Source organism: Mobula birostris, unplaced genomic scaffold (assembly GCF_030028105.1).
Source record: "Mobula birostris isolate sMobBir1 unplaced genomic scaffold, sMobBir1.hap1 scaffold_2390, whole genome shotgun sequence".
Classification (NCBI taxonomy): domain Eukaryota; kingdom Metazoa; phylum Chordata; class Chondrichthyes; order Myliobatiformes; family Myliobatidae; genus Mobula; species Mobula birostris.
This window is the reverse complement of record NW_027275439.1, coordinates 21,807-43,612: the sequence shown is the minus strand read 5'-3', so window position 1 is coordinate 43,612 and position 21,806 is coordinate 21,807.

Here is a 21,806-nt window from a genome sequence, read left to right as displayed (position 1 = left end):
CAGTCCCTAAACTAATCCCACTGTCCTACTCTCTCCCCACAGCCCTGTGTCAGTCCCCAAAATAATCCCACTGTCTCACTCTCCCCACAGCCCTGTGTCAGTTCCCACACTAATCCCACTATCCCACTCTCTCCCCACAGCCCTGTGTCAGTCCCCAAACTAATCCCACTGTCTCACTCTCCCCACAGCCCTGTGTCAGTCCCCACACTAATCCCACTGCCCCACTCTCTCCCCACAGCCGTGTCAGTCCCCACACTAATCCCACTGTCCCACTCTCTCCCAACAGCCCTGTGTCAGTCCCCACACTAATCCCACTGTCCTACTCCCTCCCCACACTAATCCCACTGTCCCACCCACTCCCCCACTCTCTCCCCACAGCCGTGTCAGTCCCCACACTAATCCCACTGTCCTATTTTCTCCCCACAGCCCTGTGTCAGTCCCCAAAATAATCCACTGTCCCACTCTCTCCCCACAGCCCTGTGTCAGTCCCCAAACTAATCCCACTGTCTCACTCTCCCCACAGCCCTGTGTCAGTCCCTACACTAATCCCACTGTCGCACTCTCTCCACACGGCCCTGTGTCAGTACCCACACTAATCCCACTGTCTGACTCTCTCCCCTCAGCCCTGTATCAGTCCCCACACAAATCCCACTGTTCAACTCTCTCCCAACAGCCCTTTGTCAGTCCCCACGCTAATCCCACTGTCCCAATCTCTCCCTACAGCCCTGTGTCAGTCCCCACGCTAATCCCACTGTCGCACTCTCTCCCCACAGCCCCGTGTCAGTCCCCACACTAATTCCACCATCCCACTCTTTCCCCCATTCCTGTGTCAGTCCCTAAACTAATCCCACTGTCCTACTCTCTCCCCACAGCCGTGTCAGTTCCCAAAATAATCCACTGTCCCACTGTCTCCCCACAGCCCTGTGTCAGTCCCCAAACTAATCCCACTGTCTCACTCTCCCCACAGCCCTGTGTCAGTTCCCACACTAATCCCACTGTCCCACTCTCTCCCCACAGCCGTGTCAGTCCCCAAACTAATCCCACTGTCCCACTCTCTCCCCACAGCCCTGTATCAGTCCCCAAACTAATCCCACCGTCCGACTCTCTCCCCACAGCCCTTTGTCAGTACCCACACTAATCCCACTGTCCACTCTCTCCCACAGCCCTGTGTCAGTTCCCACACTAATCCCACTATCCCACTCTCTCCCCACAGCCCTGTGTCAGTCCCCAAACTAATCCCACTGTCTCACTCTCCCCACAGCCCTGTGTCAGTCCCCACACTAATCCCACTGCCCCACTCTCTCCCCACAGCCGTGTCAGTCCCCACACTAATCCCACTGTCCCACTCTCTCCCAACAGCCCTGTGTCAATCCCCACACTAATCCCACTGTCCCACTCCCTCCCCACACTAATCCCACTGTCCCACCCACTCCCCACTGCCCCACTCTCTCCCCACAGCCGTGTCAGTCCCCACACTAATCCCACTGTCCCACTCTCTCCCGACAGCCCTGTGTCAGTCCCTAAACTAATCCCACTGTCCTATTCTCTCCCCACAGCCCTGTGTCAGTCCCCAAAATAATCCACTGTCCCACTCTCTCCCCACAGCCCTGTGTCAGTCCCGAAACTAATCCCACTGTCTCACTCTCCCCACAGCCCTGTGTCAGTCCCTACACTAATCCCACTGTCGCACTCTCTCCACACGGCCCTGTGTCAGTACCCACACTAATCCCACTGTCTGACTCTCTCCCCTCAGCCCTGTATCAGTCCCCACACAAATCCCACGGTTCCACTCTCTCCCCACAGCCCTTTGTCAGTCCCCACGCTAATCCCACTGTCCCAATCTCTCCCTACAGCCCTGTGTCAGTCCCCACACTAATCCCACTGTCTCTCTCTCTCCCCTCAGCCCTGTGTCAATCCCCACACTAATCCCACTGTCTCACTCTCTCCCAACAGCCCAGTGTCAGTCTCCACACTAGTCCCACTGTCCCACTCACCCCACAGCCCTGTGTCAGTCCCAACACTAATCCCACTGTCCCACTCTCTCCACACAGCCCTGTGTCAGTCCCCAAACTAATTCCACTGTCGCACTCTCTCCCCACAGCCCTGTGTCAGTCCCCACACTAATCCCACTGTCCCATCCTCTCCCCACAGCCCCCTGTCAGGCCCCAAACTAAACCCCCTGTCCCACTCTCCCCACAGCCCTGTGTCAGTCTCCAAACTAATCCCACTTTCCCAATCTTTCCCCACAGCCCTGTGTCAGTCTCAGTCCCCAAACTAACCCCACCTTCCCACTCTCACCCTACAGCCCTGTGTCAGACCCCACACTAATCCCACTGTCCCATCCTCTCCCCACAGCCCCCTGTCAGGCCCCAAACTAAACCCCCTGTCCCACTCTCTCCCCACAGCCCCATGTCAGTCCCCACACTAATTCCACCATCCCACTATTTCCCCCATTCCTGTGTCAGTCCCTAAACTAATCCCACTGTCCTACTCTCTCCCCACAGCCCTGTGTCAGTCCCCAAAATAATCCACTGTCCCACTCTCTCCCCACAGCCCTGTGTCAGTCCCCAAACTAATCCCACTGTCTCACTCTCCCCACAGCCCTGTGTCAGTCCCCACACTAATCCCACTGTCCCACTCTCTCCCCACACTAATCCCACTGTCCCACTCTCTCCCCACAGCCCTGTGTCAGTCCCCAAAATAATCCACTGTCCCACTCTCTCCCCACAGCCCTGTGTCAGTCCCCAAACTAATCCCACTGTCTCACTCTTCCCACAGCCCTGTGTCAGTCCCCACACTAATCCCACTGTCCCACTCTCTCCCCACACTAATCCCACTGTCCCACTCTCTCCCCACAGCCCTGTGTCAGTCCCTAAACTAATCCCACTGTCCTACTCTCTCCCCACAGCCCTGTGTCAGTCCCCAAAATAATCCACTGTCCCACTCTCTCCACACAGCCCTGTGTCAGTCCCCAAACTAATCCCACTGTCTCACTCTCCCCACAGCCCTGTGTCAGTCCCTGCACTAATCCCACTGTCCCACTCTCTCCCCACGGCCCTGTGTCAGTACCCACACTAATCCCACTTTCTGACTCTCTCCCCTCAGCCCTGTATCAGTCCCCACACTAATCCCACTGTCCCACTCTCTCCCCACAGCGCTTTGTCAGTCCCCACGCTAATCCCACTGTCCCAATCTCTCCCCACAGCCGTGTCAGTCCCCACGCTAATCCCACTGTCCCACTCTCTCCCCACAGCCCCCTGTCAGTCCCCACACTAATTCCACCATCCCACTCTTTCCCCCATTCCTGTGTCAGTCCCTAAACTAATCCCACTGTCCTACTCTCTCCCCACAGCCCTGTGTCAGTCCCCAAACTAGTCCCACTGTCCCACTCTCTCCCCACAGCCCTGTGTCAGTCCCCACGCTAATCCCACTGTCCCACTCTCTCCCCACAGTCCTGTGTCAGTCCCCACGCTAATCCCACGGTCGCACTCTCTCCCCACAGCCCCGTGTCAGTCCCCACACTAATTCCACCATCCCACTATTTCCCCCATTCCTGTGTCAGTCCCTAAACTAATCCCACTGTCCTACTGTCTCCCCACAGCCCTGTGTCAGTCCCCAAAATAATCCACTCTCCCACTCTCTCCCCACAGCCCTGTGCCAGTCCCCAAACTAATCCCACTGTCTCACTCTCCCCACAGCCCTGTGTCAGTTCCCACACTAATCCCACTGTCTCATTCTCCCCACAGCCCTGTGTCAGTCTCCACACTAATCCCACTGCCCCACTCTCTCCCCACAGCCCTGTGTCAGTCCCCACACTAATCCCACTGCCCCACTCTCTCCCCACAGCAGTGTCAGTCCCCACACTAATCCCACTGTCCCACTCTCTCCCCACAGCCCTGTGTCAGTCCCCACACTAATCCCACTGTCCCACTCTCTCCCCACACTAATCCCACTGTCCCACCCACTCCCCACTGCCCCACTCTCTCCCCACAGCCGTGTCAGTCCCCACACTAATCCCACTGTCCCACTCTCTCCCCACAGCCCTGTGTCAGTCCCTAAACTAATCCCACTGTCCCACTCTCTCCCCACAGCCCTGTGTCAGTCCCCAAACTAATTCCACTGTCCCACTCTCTCCTCACAGCCCTGTGTCAGTCCCAAAACTAATCCCACTGTCCCACTCTCTCCACACAGCCCTGTGTCAGTCCCCAAACTAATTCCACTGTCCCAATCTCTCCTCACAGCCCTGTGTCAGTCCCCAAACTAATCCCACTGTCCCACTCTCTCCCCACAGCCCTGTGTCAGTCCCCACACTAATCCCACTGTCCCACTCTCTCCCCATAGCCCTGTGTCAGTCCCACACTAATCCCACTGTCCTACTCGCCCCACAACCCTGTGTCAGTCCCCACACTAATCCCACTGTCCCACTCTCTCCCCACAGCCCTGTGTCAGTCCCCACACTAATCCCACTGTCCCACTCTCTCCCCACAGCCCTGTGTCAGTCCCCACACTAATCCCACTGTCCCATCCTCTCCCCACAGCCCTGCTTCAGTCGCCACACTAATCCCACTGTCCTACTTCTCTCCCCACAGCCCTGTGTCAGTCCCCACACTAATCCCACTGTCCCATCCTCTCCCCACAGCCCTGTGTCAGTCCCCACACTAATCCCACTGTCCAACTCTCTGCCCACAGCCCTGTGTCAGTCCCCAAAATAATTCACTGTCCCACTCTCTCCCCACAGCCCCGTGTCAGTCCCCACACTAATTCCACCATCCCACTCTTTCCCGACAGTCCTGTGTCAGTCCCTAAACTAATCCCACTGTCCCATCCTCTCCCCACAGCCCCCTGTCAGGCCCCAAACAAAACCCCCTGTCCCACTCTCCCCACAGCCCTGTGTCAGTCTCCAAACTAATCCCACTTTCCCAATCTCTCCCCACAGCCCTGTGTCAGTCTCAGTCCCCAAACTAACCCCACCTTCCCACTCTCACCCTACAGCCCTGTGTCAGACCCCACACTAATCCCACTGTCCCACTCTCTCCCCACAGCCCTGTGTCAGTCCCCACACTAATCCCACTGTCCCACTCTCTCCCCACACTAATCCCACTGTCCCACCCACTCCCCACTGCCCCACTCTCTCCACACAGCCCTGTGTCAGTCCCCAAACTAATCCCACTGTCTCACTCTCCCCACAGCCCTGTGTCAGTCCCTGCACTAATCCCACTGTCCCACTCTCTCCCCACGGCCCTGTGTCAGTACCCACACTAATCCCACTGTCTGAAACTCTCCCCTCAGCCCTGTATCAGTCCCCACACTAATCTCACTGTCCCACTCTCTCCCCACTGCCCTTTGTCAGTCCCCACGCTAATCCCACCATCCCACTATTTCCCCCATTCCTGTGTCAGTCCCTAAACTAATCCCACTGTCCTACTCTCTCCCAACAGCCCTGTGTCAGTCCCCACGCTAATACCACTGTCCCACTCTCTCCCCACAGCCCTGTCAGTCCCCAAACTAATCCCACTGTCCCACTCCCCACCAACAGCCCTATGTCAGTCCCCACACGAATCCCACTGTCCCACTCTCTCCACACAGCCCTGTGTCAGTCCCCAAACTAATCCCACTGTCGCACTCTATCCCCACAGCCCTGTGTCAGTCCCCACACTAATCCGACTGTCCCATCCTCTCCCCACAGCCCCCTGTCAGGCCCCAAACTAAACCCCCTGTCCCACTCTCTCCCCACAGCCCCATGTCAGTCCCCACACTAATTCCACCATCCCACTATTTCCCCCATTCCTGTGTCAGTCCCTAAACTAATCCCACTGTCCTACTCTCTCCCCACAGCCCTGTGTCAGTCCCCAAAATAATCCACTGTCCCACTCTCTCCCCACAGCCCTGTGTCAGTCCCCAAACTAATCCCACTGTCTCACTCTCCCCACAGCCCTGTGTCAGTTCCCACACTAATCCCACTATCCCACTCTCTCCCCACAGCCCTGTGTCAGTCCCCAAACTAATCCCACTGTCTCACTCTCCCCACAGCCCTGTGTCAGTCCCCACACTAATCCCACTGCCCCACTCTCTCCCCACAGCCGTGTCAGTCCCCACACTAATCCCACTGTCCCACTGTCTCCCAACAGCCCTGTGTCAATCCCCACACTAATCCCACTGTCCCACTCCCTCCCCACACTAATCCCACTGTCCCACCCACTCCCCACTGCCCCACTCTCTCCCCACAGCCGTGTCAGTCCCCAAACTAATCCCACTGTCCCACTCTCTCCCGACAGCCCTGTGTCAGTCCCTAAACTAATCCCACTGTCCTATTCTCTCCCCACAGCCCTGTGTCAGTCCCCAAAATAATCCACTGTCCCACTCTCTCCCGACAGCCCTGTGTCAGTCCCCAAACTAATCCCACTGTCTCACTCTCCCCACAGCCCCGTGTCAGTCCCCACACTAATTCCACCATCCCACTATTTCCCCCATTCCTGTGTCAGTCCCTAAACTAATCCCACTGTCCTACTGTCTCCCCACAGCCCTGTGTCAGTCCCCAAAATAATCCACTCTCCCACTCTCTCCCCACAGCCCTGTGCCAGTCCCCAAACTAATCCCACTGTCTCACTCTCCCCACAGCCCTGTGTCAGTTCCCACACTAATCCCACTGTCTCATTCTCCCCACAGCCCTGTGTCAGTCTCCACACTAATCCCACTGCCCCACTCTCTCCCCACAGCCCTGTGTCAGTCCCCACACTAATCCCACTGCCCCACTCTCTCCCCACAGCAGTGTCAGTCCCCACACTAATCCCACTGTCCCACTCTCTCCCCACAGCCCTGTGTCAGTCCCCACACTAATCCCACTGTCCCACTCTCTCCCCACACTAATCCCACTGTCCCACCCACTCCCCACTGCCCCACTCTCTCCCCACAGCCGTGTCAGTCCCCACACTAATCCCACTGTCCCACTCTCTCCCCACAGCCCTGTGTCAGTCCCTAAACTAATCCCACTGTCCCACTCTCTCCCCACAGCCCTGTGTCAGTCCCCAAACTAATTCCACTGTCCCACTCTCTCCTCACAGCCCTGTGTCAGTCCCAAAACTAATCCCACTGTCCCACTCTCTCCACACAGCCCTGTGTCAGTCCCCAAACTAATTCCACTGTCCCAATCTCTCCTCACAGCCCTGTGTCAGTCCCCAAACTAATCCCACTGTCCCACTCTCTCCCCACAGCCCTGTGTCAGTCCCCACACTAATCCCACTGTCCCACTCTCTCCCCATAGCCCTGTGTCAGTCCCACACTAATCCCACTGTCCTACTCGCCCCACAACCCTGTGTCAGTCCCCACACTAATCCCACTGTCCCACTCTCTCCCCACAGCCCTGTGTCAGTCCCCACACTAATCCCACTGTCCCACTCTCTCCCCACAGCCCTGTGTCAGTCCCCACACTAATCCCACTGTCCCATCCTCTCCCCACAGCCCTGCGTCAGTCGCCACACTAATCCCACTGTCCTACTTCTCTCCCCACAGCCCTGTGTCAGTCCCCACACTAATCCCACTGTCCCATCCTCTCCCCACAGCCCTGTGTCAGTCCCCACACTAATCCCACTGTCCAACTCTCTGCCCACAGCCCTGTGTCAGTCCCCAAAATAATTCACTGTCCCACTCTCTCCCCACAGCCCCGTGTCAGTCCCCACACTAATTCCACCATCCCACTCTTTCCCGACAGTCCTGTGTCAGTCCCTAAACTAATCCCACTGTCCCATCCTCTCCCCACAGCCCCCTGTCAGGCCCCAAACAAAACCCCCTGTCCCACTCTCCCCACAGCCCTGTGTCAGTCTCCAAACTAATCCCACTTTCCCAATCTCTCCCCACAGCCCTGTGTCAGTCTCAGTCCCCAAACTAACCCCACCTTCCCACTCTCACCCTACAGCCCTGTGTCAGACCCCACACTAATCCCACTGTCCCACTCTCTCCCCACAGCCCTGTGTCAGTCCCCACACTAATCCCACTGTCCCACTCTCTCCCCACACTAATCCCACTGTCCCACCCACTCCCCACTGCCCCACTCTCTCCACACAGCCCTGTGTCAGTCCCCAAACTAATCCCACTGTCTCACTCTCCCCACAGCCCTGTGTCAGTCCCTGCACTAATCCCACTGTCCCACTCTCTCCCCACGGCCCTGTGTCAGTACCCACACTAATCCCACTGTCTGAAACTCTCCCCTCAGCCCTGTATCAGTCCCCACACTAATCTCACTGTCCCACTCTCTCCCCACAGCCCTTTGTCAGTCCCCACGCTAATCCCACCATCCCACTATTTCCCCCATTCCTGTGTCAGTCCCTAAACTAATCCCACTGTCCTACTCTCTCCCAACAGCCCTGTGTCAGTCCCCACGCTAATACCACTGTCTCACTCTCTCCCCACAGCCCTGTCAGTCCCCAAACTAATCCCACTGTCCCACTCCCCACCAACAGCCCTATGTCAGTCCCCACACGAATCCCACTGTCCCACTCTCTCCACACAGCCCTGTGTCAGTCCCCAAACTAATCCCACTGTCGCACTCTATCCCCACAGCCCTGTGTCAGTCCCCACACTAATCCCACTGTCCCATCCTCTCCCCACAGCCCCCTGTCAGGCCCCAAACTAAACCCCCTGTCCCACTCTCTCCCCACAGCCCCATGTCAGTCCCCACACTAATTCCACCATCCCACTATTTCCCCCATTCCTGTGTCAGTCCCTAAACTAATCCCACTGTCCTACTCTCTCCCCACAGCCCTGTGTCAGTCCCCAAAATAATCCACTGTCCCACTCTCTCCCCACAGCCCTGTGTCAGTCCCCAAACTAATCCCACTGTCTCACTCTCCCCACAGCCCTGTGTCAGTTCCCACACTAATCCCACTATCCCACTCTCTCCCCACAGCCCTGTGTCAGTCCCCAAACTAATCCCACTGTCTCACTCTCCCCACAGCCCTGTGTCAGTCCCCACACTAATCCCACTGCCCCACTCTCTCCCCACAGCCGTGTCAGTCCCCACACTAATCCCACTGTCCCACTCTCTCCCAACAGCCCTGTGTCAATCCCCACACTAATCCCACTGTCCCACTCCCTCCCCACACTAATCCCACTGTCCCACCCACTCCCCACTGCCCCACTCTCTCCCCACAGCCGTGTCAGTCCCCAAACTAATCCCACTGTCCCACTCTCTCCCGACAGCCCTGTGTCAGTCCCTAAACTAATCCCACTGTCCTATTCTCTCCCCACAGCCCTGTGTCAGTCCCCAAAATAATCCACTGTCCCACTCTCTCCCGACAGCCCTGTGTCAGTCCCCAAACTAATCCCACTGTCTCACTCTCCCCACAGCCCTGTGTCAGTCCCTACACTAATCCCACTGTCGCACTCTCTCCACACGGCGCTGTGTCAGTACCCACACTAATCCCACTGTTTGACTCTCTCCCCTCAGCCCTGTATCAGTCCCCACACAAATCCCACGGTTCCACTCTCTCCCCACAGCCCTTTGTCAGTCCCCACACTAATCCCACTGTCCCACTCTCTCCCCTTAGCCCTGTGTCAATCCCCACACTAATCCCACTGTCTCACTCTCTCCCAACAGCCCTGTGTCAGTCCCCACGCTAATACCACTGTCCCACTCTCTCCCCACAGCCCTGTCAGTAGCCAAACTAATCCCACTGTCCCACTCCCCACCAACAGCCCTATGTCAGTCCCCACACGAATCCCACTGTCCCACTCTCTCCACACAGCCCTGTGTCAGTCCCCAAACTAATCCCACTGTCGCACTCTATCCCCACAGCCCTGTGTCAGTCCCCACACTAATCCCACTGTCCCATCCTCTCCCCACAGCCCCCTGTCAGGCCCCAAACTAAACCCCCTGTCCCACTCTCCCCACAGCCCTGTGTCAGTCTCCAAACTAATCCCACTTTCCCAATCTCTCCCCACAGCCCTGTGTCAGTCTCAGTCCCCAAACTAACCCCACCTTCCCACTCTCACCCTACAGCCCTGTGTCAGACCCCACACTAATCCCACTGTCCCACTCTCTCCCCACACTAATCCCACTGTCCCACCCACTCCCCACTGCTCCACTCTCTCCCCACAGCCCGGTGTCAGTCCCCAAACTAATCCCACTGTCTCACTCTCCCCACAGCCCTGTGTCAGTCCCTGCACTAATCCCACTGTCCCACTCTCTCCCCACGGCCCTGTGTCAGTACCCACACTAATCCCACTGTCTGAAACTCTCCCCTCAGCCCTGTATCAGTCCCCACACTAATCTCACTGTCCCACTCTCTACCCACAGCCCTTTGTCAGTCCCCACGCTAATCCCACCATTCCACTATTTCCCCCATTCCTGTGTCAGTCCCTAAACTAATCCCACTGTCCTACTCTCTCCCAACAGCCCTGTGTCAGTCCCCACGCTAATACCACTGTCCCACTCTCTCCCCACAGCCCTGTCAGTCCCCAAACTAATCCCACTGTCCCACTCCCCACCAACAGCCCTCTGTCAGTCCTCACACGAATCCCACTGTCCCACTCTCTCCACACAGCCCTGTGTCAGTCCCCAAACTAATCCCACTGTCGCACTCTATCCCCACAGCCCTGTGTCAGTCCCCACACTAATCCCACTGTCCCATCCTCTCCCCACAGCCCCCTGTCAGGCCCCAAACTAAACCCCCTGTCCCACTCTCTCCCCACAGCCCCATGTCAGTCCCCACACTAATTCCACCATCCCACTATTTCCCCCATTCCTGTGTCAGTCCCTAAACTAATCCCACTGTCCTACTCTCTCCCCACAGCCCTGTGTCAGTCCCCAAAATAATCCCACTGTCTCACTCTCCCCACAGCCCTGTGTCAGTTCCCACACTAATCCCACTATCCCACTCTCTCCCCACAGCCCTGTGTCAGTCCCCACACTAATCCCACTGTCCCACTCTCTCCCCACAGCCCTGTGTCAGTCCCCACACTAATCCCACTGTCCCACCCACTCCCCCACTCTCTCCCCACAGCCGTGTCAGTCCCCACACTAATCCCACTGTCCTATTTTCTCCCCACAGCCCTGTGTCAGTCCCCAAAATAATCCACTGTCCCACTCTCTCCCCACAGCCCTGTGTCAGTCCCCAAACTAATCCCACTGTCTCACTCTCCCCACAGCCCTGTGTCAGTCCCTACACTAATCCCACTGTCGCACTCTCTCCACACGGCCCTGTGTCAGTACCCACACTAATCCCACTGTCTGACTCTCTCCCCTCAGCCCTGTATCAGTCCCCACACAAATCCCACTGTTCAACTCTCTCCCAACAGCCCTTTGTCAGTCCCCACGCTAATCCCACTGTCCCAATCTCTCCCTACAGCCCTGTGTCAGTCCCCACGCTAATCCCACTGTCGCACTCTCTCCCCACAGCCCCGTGTCAGTCCCCACACTAATTCCACCATCCCACTCTTTCCCCCATTCCTGTGTCAGTCCCTAAACTAATCCCACTGTCCTACTCTCTCCCCACAGCCGTGTCAGTTCCCAAAATAATCCACTGTCCTACTGTCTCCCCACAGCCCTGTGTCAGTCCCCAAACTAATCCCACTGTCTCACTCTCCCCACAGCCCTGTGTCAGTTCCCACACTAATCCCACCGTCCGACTCTCTCCCCACAGCCCTTTGTCAGTACCCACACTAATCCCACTGTCCACTCTCTCCCACAGCCCTGTGTCAGTCCCCACACTAATCCCACTGTCCCACTCTCTCCCCACAGCCCTGTGTCAGTCCCCAAACTAATCCCACTGTCCCACTCGCCCCACAGCCGTGTCAATCCCACAGTAATCCCACTGTCCCACACTTTCCCCACAGCCCTGTGTCAGTCCCCACACTAATCCCACTGTCCCACTCTCTCCCCACAGTCCTGTGTCAGTCCCTAAACTAATCCCACTGTCCTACTGTCTCCCCACAGCCCTGTGTCAGTCCCCAAAATAATCCACTGTCCCACTCTCTCCCCACAGCCCTGTGCCAGTCCCCAAACTAATCCCACTGTCTCACTCTCCCCACAGCCCTGTGTCAGATCCCACACTAATCCCACTGTCTCATTCTCCCCACAGCCCTGTGTCAGTCTCCACACTAATCCCACTGCCCCACTCTCTCCCCACAGCAGTGTCAGTCCCCACACTAATCCCACTGTCCCACTCTCTCCCCACAGCCCTGTGTCAGTCCCCACACTAATCCCACTGTCCCACTCTCTCCCCACACTAATCCCACTGTCCCACCCACTCCCCACTGCCCCACTCTCTCCCCACAGCCGTGTCAGTCCCCACACTAATCCCACTGTCCCACTCTCTCCCCACAGCCCTGTGTCAGTCCCTAAACTAATCCCACTGTCCCACTCTCTCCCCACAGCCCTGTGTCAGTCCCCAAACTAATTCCACTGTCCCACTCTCTCCTCACAGCCCTGTGTCAGTCCCAAAACTAATCCCACTGTCGCACTCTATCCCCACAGCCCTGTGTCAGTCCCCACACTAATCCCACTGTCCCATCCTCTCCCCACAGCCCCCTGTCAGGCCCCAAACTAAACCCCCTGTCCCACTCTCTCCCCACAGCCCCATGTCAGTCCCCACACTAATTCCACCATCCCACTATTTCCCCCATTCCTGTGTCAGTCCCTAAACTAATCCCACTGTCCTACTCTCTCCCCACAGCCCTGTGTCAGTCCCCAAAATAATCCACTGTCCCACTCTCTCCCCACAGCCCTGTGTCAGTCCCCAAACTAATCCCACTGTCTCACTCTCCCCACAACCCTGTGTCAGTTCCCACACTAATCCCACTATCCCACTCTCTCCCCACAGCCCTGTGTCAGTCCCCACACTAATTCCACCATCCCACTATTTCCCCCATTCCTGTGTCAGTCCCTAAACTAATCCCACTGTCCTACTCTCTCCCCACAGCCCTGTGTCAGTCCCCAAAATAATCCACTGTCCCACTCTCTCCCCACAGCCCTGTGTCAGTCCCCAAACTAATCCCACTGTCTCACTCTCCCCACAGCCCTGTGTCAGTTCCCACACTAATCCCACTATCCCACTCTCTCCCCACAGCCCTGTGTCAGTCCCCAAACTAATCCCACTGTCTCACTCTCCCCACAGCCCTGTGTCAGTCCCCACACTAATCCCACTGCCCCACTCTCTCCCCACAGCCGTGTCAGTCCCCACACTAATCCCACTGTCCCACTCTCTCCCAACAGCCCTGTGTCAATCCCCACACTAATCCCACTGTCCCACTCCCTCCCCACACTAATCCCACTGTCCCACCCACTCCCCACTGCCCCACTCTCTCCCCACAGCCGTGTCAGTCCCCAAACTAATCCCACTGTCCCACTCTCTCCCGACAGCCCTGTGTCAGTCCCTAAACTAATCCCACTGTCCTATTCTCTCCCCACAGCCCTGTGTCAGTCCCCAAAATAATCCACTGTCCCACTCTCTCCCGACAGCCCTGTGTCAGTCCCCAAACTAATCCCACTGTCTCACTCTCCCCACAGCCCTGTGTCAGTCCCTACACTAATCCCACTGTCGCACTCTCTCCACACGGCGCTGTGTCAGTACCCACACTAATCCCACTGTTTGACTCTCTCCCCTCAGCCCTGTATCAGTCCCCACACAAATCCCACGGTTCCACTCTCTCCCCACAGCCCTTTGTCAGTCCCCACACTAATCCCACTGTCCCACTCTCTCCCCTTAGCCCTGTGTCAATCCCCACACTAATCCCACTGTCTCACTCTCTCCCAACAGCCCTGTGTCAGTCCCCACGCTAATACCACTGTCCCACTCTCTCCCCACAGCCCTGTCAGTAGCCAAACTAATCCCACTGTCCCACTCCCCACCAACAGCCCTATGTCAGTCCCCACACGAATCCCACTGTCCCACTCTCTCCACACAGCCCTGTGTCAGTCCCCAAACTAATCCCACTGTCGCACTCTATCCCCACAGCCCTGTGTCAGTCCCCACACTAATCCCACTGTCCCATCCTCTCCCCACAGCCCCCTGTCAGGCCCCAAACTAAACCCCCTGTCCCACTCTCCCCACAGCCCTGTGTCAGTCTCCAAACTAATCCCACTTTCCCAATCTCTCCCCACAGCCCTGTGTCAGTCTCAGTCCCCAAACTAACCCCACCTTCCCACTCTCACCCTACAGCCCTGTGTCAGACCCCACACTAATCCCACTGTCCCACTCTCTCCCCACACTAATCCCACTGTCCCACCCACTCCCCACTGCTCCACTCTCTCCCCACAGCCCGGTGTCAGTCCCCAAACTAATCCCACTGTCTCACTCTCCCCACAGCCCTGTGTCAGTCCCTGCACTAATCCCACTGTCCCACTCTCTCCCCACGGCCCTGTGTCAGTACCCACACTAATCCCACTGTCTGAAACTCTCCCCTCAGCCCTGTATCAGTCCCCACACTAATCTCACTGTCCCACTCTCTACCCACAGCCCTTTGTCAGTCCCCACGCTAATCCCACCATTCCACTATTTCCCCCATTCCTGTGTCAGTCCCTAAACTAATCCCACTGTCCTACTCTCTCCCAACAGCCCTGTGTCAGTCCCCACGCTAATACCACTGTCCCACTCTCTCCCCACAGCCCTGTCAGTCCCCAAACTAATCCCACTGTCCCACTCCCCACCAACAGCCCTCTGTCAGTCCTCACACGAATCCCACTGTCCCACTCTCTCCACACAGCCCTGTGTCAGTCCCCAAACTAATCCCACTGTCGCACTCTATCCCCACAGCCCTGTGTCAGTCCCCACACTAATCCCACTGTCCCATCCTCTCCCCACAGCCCCCTGTCAGGCCCCAAACTAAACCCCCTGTCCCACTCTCTCCCCACAGCCCCATGTCAGTCCCCACACTAATTCCACCATCCCACTATTTCCCCCATTCCTGTGTCAGTCCCTAAACTAATCCCACTGTCCTACTCTCTCCCCACAGCCCTGTGTCAGTCCCCAAAATAATCCCACTGTCTCACTCTCCCCACAGCCCTGTGTCAGTTCCCACACTAATCCCACTATCCCACTCTCTCCCCACAGCCCTGTGTCAGTCCCCACACTAATCCCACTGTCCCACTCTCTCCCCACAGCCCTGTGTCAGTCCCCACACTAATCCCACTGTCCCACCCACTCCCCCACTCTCTCCCCACAGCCGTGTCAGTCCCCACACTAATCCCACTGTCCTATTTTCTCCCCACAGCCCTGTGTCAGTCCCCAAAATAATCCACTGTCCCACTCTCTCCCCACAGCCCTGTGTCAGTCCCCAAACTAATCCCACTGTCTCACTCTCCCCACAGCCCTGTGTCAGTCCCTACACTAATCCCACTGTCGCACTCTCTCCACACGGCCCTGTGTCAGTACCCACACTAATCCCACTGTCTGACTCTCTCCCCTCAGCCCTGTATCAGTCCCCACACAAATCCCACTGTTCAACTCTCTCCCAACAGCCCTTTGTCAGTCCCCACGCTAATCCCACTGTCCCAATCTCTCCCTACAGCCCTGTGTCAGTCCCCACGCTAATCCCACTGTCGCACTCTCTCCCCACAGCCCCGTGTCAGTCCCCACACTAATTCCACCATCCCACTCTTTCCCCCATTCCTGTGTCAGTCCCTAAACTAATCCCACTGTCCTACTCTCTCCCCACAGCCGTGTCAGTTCCCAAAATAATCCACTGTCCTACTGTCTCCCCACAGCCCTGTGTCAGTCCCCAAACTAATCCCACTGTCTCACTCTCCCCACAGCCCTGTGTCAGTTCCCACACTAATCCCACCGTCCGACTCTCTCCCCACAGCCCTTTGTCAGTACCCACACTAATCCCACTGTCCACTCTCTCCCACAGCCCTGTGTCAGTCCCCACACTAATCCCACTGTCCCACTCTCTCCCCACAGCCCTGTGTCAGTCCCCAAACTAATCCCACTGTCCCACTCGCCCCACAGCCGTGTCAATCCCACAGTAATCCCACTGTCCCACACTTTCCCCACAGCCCTGTGTCAGTCCCCACACTAATCCCACTGTCCCACTCTCTCCCCACAGTCCTGTGTCAGTCCCTAAACTAATCCCACTGTCCTACTGTCTCCCCACAGCCCTGTGTCAGTCCCCAAAATAATCCACTGTCCCACTCTCTCCCCACAGCCCTGTGCCAGTCCCCAAACTAATCCCACTGTCTCACTCTCCCCACAGCCCTGTGTCAGATCCCACACTAATCCCACTGTCTCATTCTCCCCACAGCCCTGTGTCAGTCTCCACACTAATCCCACTGCCCCACTCTCTCCCCACAGCAGTGTCAGTCCCCACACTAATCCCACTGTCCCACTCTCTCCCCACAGCCCTGTGTCAGTCCCCACACTAATCCCACTGTCCCACTCTCTCCCCACACTAATCCCACTGTCCCACCCACTCCCCACTGCCCCACTCTCTCCCCACAGCCGTGTCAGTCCCCACACTAATCCCACTGTCCCACTCTCTCCCCACAGCCCTGTGTCAGTCCCTAAACTAATCCCACTGTCCCACTCTCTCCCCACAGCCCTGTGTCAGTCCCCAAACTAATTCCACTGTCCCACTCTCTCCTCACAGCCCTGTGTCAGTCCCAAAACTAATCCCACTGTCGCACTCTATCCCCACAGCCCTGTGTCAGTCCCCACACTAATCCCACTGTCCCATCCTCTCCCCACAGCCCCCTGTCAGGCCCCAAACTAAACCCCCTGTCCCACTCTCTCCCCACAGCCCCATGTCAGTCCCCACACTAATTCCACCATCCCACTATTTCCCCCATTCCTGTGTCAGTCCCTAAACTAATCCCACTGTCCTACTCTCTCCCCACAGCCCTGTGTCAGTCCCCAAAATAATCCACTGTCCCACTCTCTCCCCACAGCCCTGTGTCAGTCCCCAAACTAATCCCACTGTCTCACTCTCCCCACAACCCTGTGTCAGTTCCCACACTAATCCCACTATCCCACTCTCTCCCCACAGCCCTGTGTCAGTCCCCAAACTAATCCCACTGTCTCACTCTCCCCACAGCCCTGTGTCAGTCCCCACACTAATCCCACTGCCCCACTCTCTCCCCACAGCCGTGTCAGTCCCCACACTAATCCCACTGTCCCACTCTCTCCCAACAGCCCTGTGACAGTCCCCACACTAATCCCACTGTCCTACTCCCTCCCCACACTAATCCCACTGTCCCACCCACTCCCCCACTCTCTCCCCACAGCCGTGTCAGTCCCCAAACTAATCCCACTGTCCCACTCGCCCCACAGCCGTGTCAATCCCACAGTAATCCCACTGTCCCACACTTTCCCCACAGCCCTGTGTCAGTCCCCACACTAATCCCACTGTCCCACTCTCTCCCCACAGTCCTGTGTCAGTCCCTAAACTAATCCCACTGTCCTACTGTCTCCCCACAGCCCTGTGTCAGTCCCCAAAATAATCCACTGTCCCACTCTCTCCCCACAGCCCTGTGCCAGTCCCCAAACTAATCCCACTGTCTCACTCTCCCCACAGCCCTGTGTCAGTTCCCACACTAATCCCACTGTCTCATTCTCCCCACAGCCCTGTGTCAGTCTCCACACTAATCCCACTGCCCCACTCTCTCCCCACAGCAGTGTCAGTCCCCACACTAATCCCACTGTCCCACTCTCTCCCCACAGCCCTGTGTCAGTCCCCACACTAATCCCACTGTCCCACTCTCTCCCCACACTAATCCCACTGTCCCACCCACTCCCCACTGCCCCACTCTCTCCCCACAGCCGTGTCAGTCCCCACACTAATCCCACTGTCCCACTCTCTCCCCACAGTCCTGTGTCAGTCCCTAAACTAATCCCACTGTCCTACTGTCTCCCCACAGCCCTGTGTCAGTCCCCAAAATAATCCACTGTCCCACTCTCTCCCCACAGCCCTGTGCCAGTCCCCAAACTAATCCCACTGTCTCACTCTCCCCACAGCCCTGTGTCAGATCCCACACTAATCCCACTGTCTCATTCTCCCCACAGCCCTGTGTCAGTCTCCACACTAATCCCACTGCCCCACTCTCTCCCCACAGCAGTGTCAGTCCCCACACTAATCCCACTGTCCCACTCTCTCCCCACAGCCCTGTGTCAGTCCCCACACTAATCCCACTGTCCCACTCTCTCCCCACACTAATCCCACTGTCCCACCCACTCCCCACTGCCCCACTCTCTCCCCACAGCCGTGTCAGTCCCCACACTAATCCCACTGTCCCACTCTCTCCCCACAGCCCTGTGTCAGTCCCTAAACTAATCCCACTGTCCCACTCTCTCCCCACAGCCCTGTGTCAGTCCCCAAACTAATTCCACTGTCCCACTCTCTCCTCACAGCCCTGTGTCAGTCCCAAAACTAATCCCACTGTCGCACTCTATCCCCACAGCCCTGTGTCAGTCCCCACACTAATCCCACTGTCCCATCCTCTCCCCACAGCCCCCTGTCAGGCCCCAAACTAAACCCCCTGTCCCACTCTCTCCCCACAGCCCCATGTCAGTCCCCACACTAATTCCACCATCCCACTATTTCCCCCATTCCTGTGTCAGTCCCTAAACTAATCCCACTGTCCTACTCTCTCCCCACAGCCCTGTGTCAGTCCCCAAAATAATCCACTGTCCCACTCTCTCCCCACAGCCCTGTGTCAGTCCCCAAACTAATCCCACTGTCTCACTCTCCCCACAACCCTGTGTCAGTTCCCACACTAATCCCACTATCCCACTCTCTCCCCACAGCCCTGTGTCAGTCCCCAAACTAATCCCACTGTCTCACTCTCCCCACAGCCCTGTGTCAGTCCCCACACTAATCCCACTGCCCCACTCTCTCCCCACAGCCGTGTCAGTCCCCACACTAATCCCACTGTCCCACTCTCTCCCAACAGCCCTGTGACAGTCCCCACACTAATCCCACTGTCCTACTCCCTCCCCACACTAATCCCACTGTCCCACCCACTCCCCCACTCTCTCCCCACAGCCGTGTCAGTCCCCACACTAATCCCACTGTCCTATTTTCTCCCCACAGCCCTGTGTCAGTCCCCAAAATAATCCACTGTCCCACTCTCTCCCCACAGCCCTGTGTCAGTCCCCAAACTAATCCCACTGTCTCACTCTCCCCACAGCCCTGTGTCAGTCCCTACACTAATCCCACTGTCGCACTCTCTCCACACGGCCCTGTGTCAGTACCCACACTAATCCCACTGTCTGACTCTCTCCCCTCAGCCCTGTATCAGTCCCCACACAAATCCCACTGTTCAACTCTCTCCCAACAGCCCTTTGTCAGTCCCCACGCTAATCCCACTGTCCCAATCTCTCCCTACAGCCCTGTGTCAGTCCCCACGCTAATCCCACTGTCGCACTCTCTCCCCACAGCCCTTTGTCAGTACCCACACTAATCCCACTGTCCACTCTCTCCCACAGCCCTGTGTCAGTCCCCACACTAATCCCACTGTCCTACTCTCTCCCCACAGCCCTGTGTCAGTCCCCAAACTAATCCCACTGTCCCACTCGCCCCACAGCCGTGTCAATCCCACAGTAATCCCACTGTCCCACACTTTCCCCACAGCCCTGTGTCAGTCCCCACACTAATCCCACTGTCCCACTCTCTCCCCACAGTCCTGTGTCAGTCCCTAAACTAATCCCACTGTCCTACTGTCTCCCCACAGCCCTGTGTCAGTCCCCAAAATAATCCACTGTCCCACTCTCTCCCCACAGCCCTGTGCCAGTCCCCAAACTAATCCCACTGTCTCACTCTCCCCACAGCCCTGTGTCAGTTCCCACACTAATCCCACTGTCTCATTCTCCCCACAGCCCTGTGTCAGTCTCCACACTAATCCCACTGCCCCACTCTCTCCCCACAGCAGTGTCAGTCCCCACACTAATCCCACTGTCCCACTCTCTCCCCACAGCCCTGTGTCAGTCCCCACACTAATCCCACTGTCCCACTCTCTCCCCACACTAATCCCACTGTCCCACCCACTCCCCACTGCCCCACTCTCTCCCCACAGCCGTGTCAGTCCCCACACTAATCCCACTGTCCCACTCTCTCCCCACAGCCCTGTGTCAGTCCCTAAACTAATCCCACTGTCCCACTCTCTCCCCACAGCCCTGTGTCAGTCCCCAAACTAATTCCACTGTCCCACTCTCTCCTCACAGCCCTGTGTCAGTCCCAAAACTAATCCCACTGTCCCACTCTCTCCACACAGCCCTGTGTCAGTCCCCAAACTAATTCCACTGTCCCAATCTCTCCTCACAGCCCTGTGTCAGTCCCCAAACTAATCCCACTGTCCCACTCTCTCCCCACAGCCCTGTGTCAGTCCCCACACTAATCCCACTGTCCCAATCTCTCCCCATAGCCCTGTGTCAGTCCCACACTAATCCCACTGTCCCACTCGCCCCACAACCCTGTGTCAGTCCCCACACTAATCCCACTGTCCCACTCTCTCCCCACAGCCCTGTGTCAGTCCCCACACTAATCCCACTGTCCCACTCTCTCCCCACAGCCCTGTGTCAGTCCCCACACTAATCCCACTGTCCCATCCTCTCCCCACAGCCCTGCGTCAGTCGCCACACTAATCCCACTGTCCTACTTCTCTCCCCACAGCCCTGTGTCAGTCCCCACACTAATCCCACTGTCCCATCCTCTCCCCACAGCCCTGTGTCAGTCCCCACACTAATCCCACTGTCCAACTCTCTGCCCACAGCCCTGTGTCAGTCCCCAAAATAATCCACTGTCCCACTCTCTCCCCACAGCCCCGTGTCAGTCCCCACACTAATTCCACCATCCCACTCTTTCCCCACAGTCCTGTGTCAGTCCCTAAACTAATCCCACTGTCCTACTCTCTCCCCACAGCCCTGTGTCAGTCCCCAAATTAATCCACTGTCCCACTCTCTCCCCGCAGCCCTGTGTCAGTCCCCAAACTAATCCCACTGTCTCACTCTCCCCACAGCCCTGTGTCAGTTCCCACACTAATCCCACTGTCCCACTCTCTCCCCACGGCCCTGTGTCAATCCCCACACTAATCCCACTGTCTCACTCTCTCCCCTTAGCCCTGTGTCAATCCCCATACTAATCCCACTGTCCCACTCCCCACCAACAGCCCTATGTCAGTCCCCACACGAATCCCACTGTCCCACTCTCTCCACACAGCCCTGTGTCAGTCCCCAAACTAATCCCACTGTCGCACTCTATCCCCACAGCCCTGTGTCAGTCCCCACACTAATCCCACTGTCCCATCCTCTCCCCACAGCCCACTGTGAGGCCCCAAACTAAACCCCCTGTCCCACTCTCCCCACAGCCCTGTGTCAGTCTCCAAACGAATCCCACTTTCCCAATCTCTCCCCACAGCCCTGTGTCAGTCTCAGTCCCCAAACTAACCCCACCTTCCCACTCTCACCCTACAGCCCTGTGTCAGACCCCACACTAATCCCACTGTCCCACTCTCTCCCCACAGCCCTGTGTCAGTCCCCACACTAATCCCACTGTCCCACTCTCTCCCCACACTAATCCCACTGTCCCACCCACTGCCCACTGCCCCACTCTCTCCACACAGCCCTGTGTCAGTCCCCAAACTAATCCCACTGTCTCACTCTCCCCACAGCCCTGTGTCAGTCCCTGCACTAATCCCACTGTCCCACTCTCTCCCCACGGCCCTGTGTCAGTACCCACACTAATCCCACTGTCTGAAACTCTCCCCTCAGCCCTGTATCAGTCCCCACACTAATCTCACTGTCCCACTCTCTCCCCACAGCCCTTTGTCAGTCCCCACGCTAATCCCACCATCCCACTATTTCCCCCATTCCTGTGTCAGTCCC